The 10,510-nt window shown below is 45.4% G+C and overlaps 1 long non-coding RNA gene across 3 annotated transcripts; it reads left to right on the forward strand.

The window, feature by feature from the left end:
- The first annotated feature begins 6,412 nt into the window (after window positions 1–6,412).
- On the forward strand, window positions 6,413–10,065 carry LOC144488331 (uncharacterized). 3 transcript variants are annotated; one of them, XR_013496560.1, is made up of 3 exons: window positions 6,413–6,695; window positions 9,473–9,554; window positions 9,914–10,064. It is a non-coding gene; the product is annotated as an uncharacterized LOC144488331 (long non-coding RNA). The 3 variants fall into 3 exon arrangements; XR_013496561.1 differs by lacking the exon at window positions 6,413–6,695 and adding an exon at window positions 7,476–7,599; XR_013496559.1 differs by lacking the exon at window positions 6,413–6,695 and adding an exon at window positions 9,288–9,377 and having other exon boundaries at window positions 9,914–10,065.
- The last annotated feature ends 445 nt before the right edge of the window (window positions 10,066–10,510 follow it).

Raw genomic sequence — 10,510 nt, forward strand, 5'->3', positions numbered from 1 at the left:
CAGGATATAGATAGGCTGGAAAATTGGGCGGAGAAATGGCAGATGGAATTTAATTCAGATAAATGCGAAGTGATGCATTTTGGAAGAACTAATGTTGGGGGGAGTTATACAATAAATGGCAGAGCCATCAAGAGTATAGAAATACAGAGGGACCTGGGTGTGCAAGTCCACAAATCCTTGAAGGTGGCAGCACAGGTGGAGAAGGTGGTGAAGAAGGCATATGGTATGCTTGCCTTTATAGGACGGGGTATAGAGTATAAAAGCTGGAGTCTGATGATGCAGCTGTATAGAACGCTGGTTAGGCCACATTTGGAGTACTGCGTCCAGTTCTGGTCGCCGCACTACCAGAAGGACGTGGAGGCTTTAGAGAGAGTGCAGAGAAGGTTTTCCAGGAGGTTGCCTGGTATGGAGGGTCTTAGCTATGAGGAGAGATTGGGTAAACTGGGCTTGTTCTCCCTGGAAAGACGGTGAATGAGGGGAGACCTAATAAAGGTGTACAAAATTATGAAGGGTATAGATAGGGTGAACAGTGGGAAGCTTTTTCCCAGGTTGGAGGTGACGATCACAAGGGGTCACGGGCTCAAGGTGAGAGGGGCGAGGTATAACTCAGATATCAGAGGGACGTTTTTTACACAGAGAGTGGTGGGGGCCTGGAATGCGCTGCCAAGTAGGGTGGTGGAGGCAGACACGCTGGCATCGTTTAAGACTTACCTGGATAGTCACATGAGCAGTCTGGGAATGGAGGGATACAAACGAATGGTCTAGTTGGACCAATGAGCGGCACAGGCTTGGAGGGCCGAAGGGCCTGTTTCCTGTGCTGTACTGTTCTTTGTTCTTTGTTCTTTGTAATCATAGAATCTGCAGTGCAGAAAGAGGCCATTTGGCCCATCAAGCCTGCACCCGACAACAATCTGACCCAGGATCTATCCCCGTAACCCCAATATTTACCCTCCTAGTTCCCCTGACACGAAGGGGCAATTTAGCATGGCCAATCCACCTAACCCGCACATCTTTGGACTGAGAGAGGAAACCGGAACACCCGGAGGAAACCCACGCAGACACGGGGAGAACGTGCAAACTCCATACAGACAGTGACCCGAGGCCAGAATCGAACCCTGGTCCCTGCCACTGGGAGGCAGCAGTGCTAACCACTGTGCCACCGTGCCGCCCGATTTCAAGTTTTGGGAGGGCGAGGCCACCATCTCTATTTTTGGAATATAAAATTCCGTCTGCAGTTGCACAATATCACCTCTACCAACTGGTTCACAGCTACCAGTTGCTAGTGGATAGTGTTACTTATCACCAGTAGATAGGTGACCTATCACCAGTAGGTATACCCGATATCTACTATCAGTTGGTACACACAGTACCAGCCGAAAATTACAGCATTCTGCTGTGCAGAGGGACCTGGGTGTCCTTGTGCATGAATCACAAAAAGTTGGTTTGCAGGTGCAGCAGGTAATTAAGAAGGCAAATGGAATTTTGTCCTTCATTAGTAGAGGGATGGAGTTTAAAAACAGCAAGGTTATGTTGCAGCTGTATAAGGTGCTGGTGAGGCCACACCTGGAGTACTGTGTACAGTTTTGGTCTCCTTACTTGAGAAAGGATATCCTGGCACTGGAGGGGGTGCATAGGAGATTCATTAGGTTGATTCCAGAGTTGAGAGGGTTGGCTTATGAGGAGAGACTGAGTAGACTGGTCACTGAAAGTGGCATTGCAGGTAGAGAAGGTAGTTAAGAAGGCATACGGAATGCTTGCCTTCATCGGCCGGGGCATTGAGTTTAAAAATTGGCAAGTCATGTTGCAGCTTTATAGAACCTTAGTTAGGCCACACTTGGAATAGTGTTCAATTCTGGTCGCCACACTACCAGAAGGATGTGGAGGCTTTGGAGAGGGTACAGGAAAGATTTACCAGGGTGTTGCCTGGTATGGAGGGCATTGGCTATGAGGAGAGGTTGGAGAAACTTGGTTTGTTCTCACTGGAACGACGGAGGTTGAGGGGTGACCTGATAGAAGGCTACAAGATTATGAGAGGCATGGACAGAGTGGATAGTCAGAAGCTTTTTCCCAGGGTGGAAGAGTCAATTACTAGGGGGCATAGGGTTAAAGTGCAAGGAGCAAGGTTTAAAGGAGATGTACGAGACAGATATTTTACACAGAGAGTAGTGGGTGCCTGGAACTCGTTGCCGGGGGAGGTAGTGGAAGCGGATACGCTAGTGACTTTTAAGGGGAGTCTGGACAAATACATGAATAGGATGGGAATAGAGTGATATGGTCCCCGGAAGGGTAGGGGGTTTTAGTCAAGTCGGGTAGCATGGTCGGTGCAGGCTTGGAGGGCCAAAGGGCCTGTTCCTGTGCTGTAATTTTCTTTGTTTGTTCTTTGGTAGCCATAGTATTTATACGGCTGGTCCAGTTCAGTTTCTGGTCAACGGTGACCCCCAGGATGTTGATAGTGGGGGATTCAGTGATGTTAATGTCATTGAATGTTAAAGGATGATGGTGAGATTCTCTCGTATTGGTGATGGTCATTGCCTGACACTTGTGTGGGGCAAATGTTATATGATACGTGTCAGCCCAAGCCTGGATATTGTCCAGGTCATGGTGCATTTGAACATGGACTGCTTCAGTATCTGAGGAGTCGCGAATAGGGCTGAATATTTAGGCAGTCTTCAGTCCGGGCAAAACCCAAACTGGGTGTCACTGAGCAGGTTATTGCTGAGCAGGTGCTGCTTGATAGCGCTGTTGATGACCCCTTCCATCACTTTACTGATGATCGAGAGTAGACTGATTGGGTGGTAATTGGCCGGGTTGGATTTGTCCTGCTTTTTGTGTACAGGACATACCTGGGGAATTTTCCATATTGTTGGGTAGATGCCAGTGTTGTACCTGTACTGGAAGAGCTTGGCTCGGGGAGCGGCAAGTTCTGGAGCACAAGTCTTCAGTACTATTGCCGGAATGTTATCAGAGCCCATTGCAATACCCAGTGTCTTCAGCCATTTCATGATATCAATGTGAAGTCAAGAGTAGAGGCTGTGGCCAGAGTTACAATAAGAGTTATAAAATTTATCAATAGCCCCTAGGTTCTGTGTTCATTGTAACAGGAGACAATGTAACCTCAGGCTTGTTCTGCTATTCTGTAACTAAACTCCATTTACCTGCTGTTGCTCCATAATCCTCAATATATTGGGCCAATGGGCTGATGAATGGCAGATGGAGTTTAATTCAGATAAATGCGAGGTGATGCATTTTGATAGATCGAATGAGGGCAGGACTTACTCAGTTAATGGTAGGGTGTTGGGGAGAGTTATAGAACAAAGAGATCTAGGGGTACATGTTCATAGCTCCTTGAAAGTGGAGTCAGAGGTGGACAGAGTGGTGAAGAAGGCATTTGGCATGCTTGGTTTCATTGGTCAGAACATTGAATCCAGGAGGTTGGACATCTTGTTGAAGTTGTACAAGACATTAGTAAGACCACACTTGGAATACTGTGTACAGTTCTGGTCATCCTATTATAGAAAGGATATTATTAAACTAGAAAGGGTGCAGAAAAGATTTACTGGGATGCTACTGGGACTTGATGGTTTGTGATAAATGGAGAGGCTGAATAGACTGGGACTTTTTTCTCTGCAGTGTAGGAGGCTTAGGGGTGATCTTATAGAGGTCTATAAAATAATGAGGGGCATAGATAAGGTAGATAGTCAACATTTTTGGGGCGGCACGGTGGCACAGTGGTTAGCACTGCTGCCTCACAGCGCCTAACACTGCTGCCTCACAGTGCCAGGGACCTGGGTTCGATTCCCGGCTTGGTTCACTGTCTGTGTGGAGTTTGCACATTCTCCCCACGTCTGCGTGAGTTTCCTCCGGGTGTTCCGGTTTCCTTTCACAGTCCAAAGACGTGCAGGTTGGGTGCATTAGCCATGCTAAATTCTCCCTCAGTTTTCCCGAACAGGTGCCAGAGTATGGTGACTAGGGGATAGAACATAGAACATAGAACATTACAGCGCAGTACAGGCCCTTCGGCCCTCGATGTTGCGCCGACCAGTGAAACCAATCCAAAGCCCATCTAACCTACACTATTCCAATATCATCCATATGTTTATCCAATAACCATTTGAATGCTCTTAATGTTGATGAGTCCACTACTGCTGCAGGCAGGGCATTCCACGCCCTTACTACTCTCTGAGTAAAGAACCTACCTCTAACATCTGTCCTATATCTCTCACCCCTCAATTTAAAGCTGTGTCCCCTCGTGTTAGCCATCACCATCCGAGGAAAAAGACTCTCACTATCCACCCTATCTAATCCTCTGATCATCTTGTATGCCTCTATTAAGTCACCTCTTAACCTTCTTCTCTCTAACGAAAACAATCTCAAGCCCCTCAGCCTTTCCTCATATGATCTTCCCCCCATACCAGGTAACATCCTGGTAAATCTCCTCTGCACTCTTTCCAACACTTCCACATCCTTCCTATAATGTGGCGACCAGAACTGTACGCAATACTCCAAGTGCGGCCGCACCAGAGTTTTGTACAGTTGCAGCATGACCTCCTGGCTCCGAAACTCAATCCCTCTACCAATAAAAGCTAACACACCGTATGCCTTCTTAACAGCCCTATCAACCTGGGTGCCAACTTTCAGGGATCTATGCACATGGACACCCAGATCCCTCTGTTCATCCACACTACCAAGTATCTTACCATTAGCCCAGTACTCTGTATTCCTGTTACTCCTTCCAAAGTGAATCACTTCGCACTTTTCCGCATTAAACTCCATTTGCCACCTCTCAGCCCAGCTCTGCAGCTTATCTATGTCCCTCTGTAACCTGCCACTTCCCTCCGCACTGTCTACAACTCCACCGACTTTAGTGTCATCCGCAAATTTACTAACCCATCCTTCTATGCCATCATCCAGGTCATTAATAAAAATGACAACAGCAGTGGCCCCAAAACAGATCCTTGCGGTACACCACTAGTAACTGAACTCCAGGATGAATATTTCCCATCAACCACCACCCTCTGTTTTCTTCCGACTAGCCAATTCCTGATCCAAACCACTAAATCACCCTCAATCCCATGTGTCCGTATTTTCTGCAAAAGCTTACCATGGGGAACCTTATCAAACGCTTTGCTGAAATCCATATACACCACATCAACCGCTTTACCCTCATCCACCTCTTTGGTCACCTTCTCAAAGAACTCAATAAGGTTTGTGAGGCGCGACCTACCCTTCACAAAACCGTGTTGACTATCCCTAATCAAATTATTCCTTTCTAGATGATTATAAATCCTATCTCTTATAATCCTTTCCAAAACTTTGCCCACAACAGAAGTAAGGCTCACCCGTCTATAATTACCAGGGTTGTCACTACTCCCCATTTTGAACAAGGGGACAACATTTGCTATCCTCCAGTCTTCTGGCACTGTTCCAGTAGACAATGACGACCCAAAGATCAAAGCCAACGGCTCTGCAATCTCCTCTCTAGCCTCCCAGAGAATCCGAGGATAAATCCCATCCGGCCCAGGGGACTTACCTATTTTTACCCTTTCCAGAATTGCTAACACCTCCTCCTTATGAACATCAACCCCATCCAGTCCAACAGCCTGCATCTCAGTACTCCCCTCGACACTGTCCCTCTCCAGTGTGAATACTGACAAAAAATATTCATTTAGTGCCTCTCCTATCTCTTCAGACTCCACGCACAACTTCCCACACCTGTCCTTGACTGGCCCTAATCTTACCCTAGTCATTCTTTTACTCCTGACATACACAGTAACTTCATTGCAGTGTTAATGTAAGCCTACTTGTGACTAATAAATATAAAAAATAAATAAATCTTTTCCCAAAGGGAGGGGAGTCTAAAACTAGAGGGCATAGGTTTAAGGTGAGAGGGGGAGATACGAAAGGGTCCAGAGGGGCAATTTTTTCACTCAGAGGGTGGTGAGTGTCTGGAACGAGCTGCCAGAGGTAGTAGTAGAGGCAGGTACAATTTTGTCTTTTAAAAAGCATTTAGACAGTTACATGGGTACGCTGGGTATCGAGGGATATGGGACAAATGCGGGCAATTGGGATTAGCTTCACGGTAAAAACTGGACAGCATGAACAAGTTGGGCTGAAGGATCTGTTTCCATGCTGTAAACCTCTATCACTTTATATCGACACAACAGAAATCAATCACTTGGAAGATTCTAATTGAACCTCCAGCACCCACAGCTCTTTGGGCAGTTCCAGTTTTCCTTGACGTTTTGTTACTGATTTCACCCTTAAACTTCCTGGTTCTAATTTTAATTTTGTGTGGAATCCCCCACAGGAAGAAGTAATTTATCTGTTTCCATTTTGAGTTTATTTGTTTCAAAATACCAATGAGGTCATCGTGTTTATGTAGAATGCTGTGATCGGGGTGACCTAACATGGCATGAAGTGTCAGCTACAATGTGTGATTTACCACCAGTTACTTTGGACACGTATTAATCCAAAACTGAGGCATCTTTACTTCTGCAGATCAGCAGAAATGCCAGGGGACTTTCAAAACCCTTGGCCATAAATTTCTGCTGTTGACAAACTGTTTCTGACACAGGCAACCTTCCATGACCATTGGTCAATAGAACTTGCTTATCTTAACCTAAGTGGCCTTTATCAGGGAGTATATAGGATCGACTCGCTTCACAAACACATCAGGAAAAGCTGCAGATTTCCAGGTAAGGGCTGCATTGTTTCTACATCTCTTGGGCTGGTGGAGCTGACATAAGCTGTACCGGTCTTCTGTAGAGGTGACTGCGACTGGGGGCAACTCAAAACATTTTAATTAGATTTTTCACTGACTGACAAAGGAGAGAACAATCTGGGAAAGACAGCCATTGTTAGGTCTCTGGTTCCTAACCGGGGAATTAAGGAACATTTGGAAAATGTATATTCCACGGAAAGAGTAAAGTGAGGAAGTGCAGAAGATAACCTAAGTATCGTTGTCAAAAAAATAAACGCTGGAAAATCTCAGCAGGTCTGGCAGCATCTGCAAGGAGAGAAAAGAGCTGACGTTTCGAATCCAGACGACCCGTTGAGTATCAGTGTCTGCTGATTCTAGATCATCAGCAGTCTTTAGAAACAAAAGTTAAAAAGTGAGAAGGAAAAGGAATGAAATATAAAACATCTGGATAGGAATGTTCCCAGTGTTGAGTTCAAACCCATATAGGATCCTGATCAGTAGCAGATAATTTTAAGACTCTGATTTTCTCCCATCCAAATTTTCTTTAACTCAATATCATTTCCTGCACTCTGCTGAAGATTCCGGTTCCTGGTCTTGGTGCCGCCAGCTGTCTCTCTTTGAGCCGGTAACTGTAACCAGGAGATGATCCAGCCTCAGTTACTACCAAGTTATCTGACAGAGATCAGGAGTCAGAATGCAAGCCCATCCACGCGAGCCTGGTGTAACTCAGGAGACTCCGGCTAGCTGGAGTGTTTTTATTATAACCCAGCAGAGGACAGCTGCCCTCTGAGCAGAGAACCTGGCATCAGATTTATATGAACCAATGTTCAAACTTCAAACCTCTGCTGCACCAAAACCATGATTGTTGGAGGCGTTGGAGATCAATGCTGCAAAATCAGGTTGTATTTCAGTTCTATAATGCTTAACTTGCCTTTCCATTTCAGAATTGTCTTAAAAATTATTCAATTATCACCACAAACTGCAGTTTTGTGAGATATATTTACTTATGAGCAGGGGATGTGTGATTGCTGTGTGTCTTGTCAGTGTGTAATAGATCGAGGGTGACTCAATGTGGCTTTTAACAATAAAAGGCTTTACTGCAACAGAAGAAACAAATAATAGTCAGGCTAGATTACAAATGCGACGGCTCTGCCCGACTCTGTCTCCAGCTGCCAGTCCCTCCTCCATCCACGCCCTGCTGCCGATTGACTCAGATTCCCACCAAGATGATCCATAGGGTCCACGCCGATCGCATGGCCCTCGAGAAAAGCCCCTTCCTCCCCCACCGTCTTAAAGGGCCACGCTACTACACCGGCTGCAGAAGGACTTGGACAGTTTAGGGGAGTGGGCAAAGAAGTGGCAGATGGAATACAATGTGGGAGTGTGAGGTCATGCACTTTGGGAGGAGGAATGGAGGCATAGACTATTTTCTAAATGGGGAGAGAATTCAGAAATCAGAAGCACAGAGGGACTTGGGAGTCCTGGTTCAAGGTTCCCTGAAGGTTAACTTGCAGGTTAACTTGGTAGTTGGGAAGGCAAATGCAATGTTAGCATTCATTCCGAGAGGACCAGAATACAAGAGCAGGGATGTACTGCTAAGGCTGTATAAGGCTCTTGTCAGATCACATTTAGAATATTGTGAGCAATTTTGGGTCCCTTATCTAAGGAAGGATGTGCTGGCCTTGGAGAGGGTTCAGAGAATGATCCTGGAATGAAAAGCTTGATGTATGAGGTGTGTTTGAGGACTCTGGGCAAACTTTACCGTCCCGCCCGCCATTGGAATCAGAAACCAGAGGATTGGTTTTGGTGACTCCCCATTATCCTGAACTTCCACTGTCTGTGGGGTGACCACCTCCTGGGATGTCGGAATTAGGAATCACTCATCCTCCCTGATGCTCTGTAATTACCCCAGCTCCCCTCAAGCTCAAACAGCTGGAGACACCCCGACACATCTAGACCCCCAGGACACACACTGTTTCCACAGGGTTAGGAGTTGCAAGTGACAGGTCTCAGATACCCCTCTATGATTTAATAAAGACACACTCTTCCCTCTTTTACAATCAAATTAGTACCTTGTTTAAACAACTAAGTTAATTGAATGCCTTTAAACTTGCTCTATATACTTCCCATTGTTGAATTTTTAAATTTTACAGCCCCTAGTTTGGATGAATGGCATAGTTTAGAGCAAAAAAAGAGAAAATACTCAATAACTCATAATTTATTTTGTTCTTATTGACATCACATTGTATGTGGTAAGTCTGTTCTGAACATCCTTCTGCCTCTCCACCTAATCCATTACCCTCCCACTCACTCGCAGTGCTACTCTTTAATCATTCTTGCAGGTCTCACTGTGTTCTCACTCTGGAGATGAAGAGAAGGTGAGAGGAAGGGAGGTGAACAGAGAAGGGGCAAGATGGAGTGAAGGGGCAGAACAGAGAGAGGAAAAAAGACAGAGAGCAGAAGGCAGAGAGAGGAGTACATGAGGAGGATAAAGAGAGAGGTGAGGTAGAGAGATGTGGGATAAACAACCACATAAGCACGATCGATTCCAGAAACAAACGTGACAATAAGTGAGAAACACAGAAATGAGTAAAACTAGAAAATGCAAGACTGTGATATAAAAACAGCAAGAGATGATGAGACAAAGGAGGATCTTCAACAAGTTTCAGCATGCTCAGTGAGTTAGTGACCTCTAACACTGCACATTATTGGTACTTAGCTTTTGACTCAAGGCTGATCTGCTTTAACCCATTTCCTTTCTTCCAATTTAAGGCAACAGAGAAAAGAAAAATCAAAATGAAGGTTCAGATTCTGTCGTTGGCTGTTGTCATTGTCTTCAGCGCAATGCTGGCTGGTACGTGGGAGACTTTTTACCTTCAAACATTCAAAATATCCGTTTTTCTTGAGGAGATAATTTGTTCCAAATTGTGATCAACATCAAAGTATGACATATTACTCGCTTTTTTGTCGAGGGCTCCGATTAATTATAAAACCGACCCCATCAAACACTTAGATCCCTCACACCAGGGTGCCAGATCCCTGCCTCTCTCTGCACAACCCAATCCCAGCACAAGGTAAAATAGTTTCCACAACAGCAATAAAGTCATTGGCTATGACAAATAGTTCACTGAATTGGCTGGATTCTCCTGTTTAGCAATTCTTTTTCTAAAGTCCTTGCTGGATACTCAGTTAATCTTTGCCTCCATTTTTCAGCATCAGAAGCGGTACCTCTGGAAGCTGCCAGTGACACAGCTGAAGACACACGAAGTTATCCAGAGCAAATTCTAGAAGGAGGGAAAGCCATTCTGTCCCGCATTACTGACTCCACAGTGGTTACAACTGGGATGTAAGTAGCTACAACATTCCGTTCGATGCGATGTTACCAAATACTCTTCACCAAATCTTATGCTGAGAATTCATACAAAGCTCAAGGCAGTTGGGAACAGAAATCTTCATTTGTACATAAATACATTTGTGCATTCTGTGCAGACCTAGTAATAAATAGGGATAGATAGATTTTGAATAAATTTCCCTCCACAATGTCCCAAACATACAATCCTAGGACAGGCACAGCACGGGGTTAGATACAGAGTAAAGCTCCCTCTACACTGTGCCCCATCAAACACTCCCAGGACAGGTACAGCACGGGGTTAGATACAGAGTAAAGCTCCCTCTACACTGTCCCCATCAAACATTCTCAGGACAGGTACAGCACGGGGTTAGATACAGAGTAAAGCTCCCTCTACACTGTCCCCATCAAACACTCCCACGACAGGATATTTGTGCCCTTCCAGTTAAGGTGTAACCCAT

Source organism: Mustelus asterias, unplaced genomic scaffold (genome assembly GCF_964213995.1).
Source record: "Mustelus asterias unplaced genomic scaffold, sMusAst1.hap1.1 HAP1_SCAFFOLD_1470, whole genome shotgun sequence".
Taxonomy (NCBI): Eukaryota; Metazoa; Chordata; class Chondrichthyes; order Carcharhiniformes; family Triakidae; genus Mustelus; species Mustelus asterias.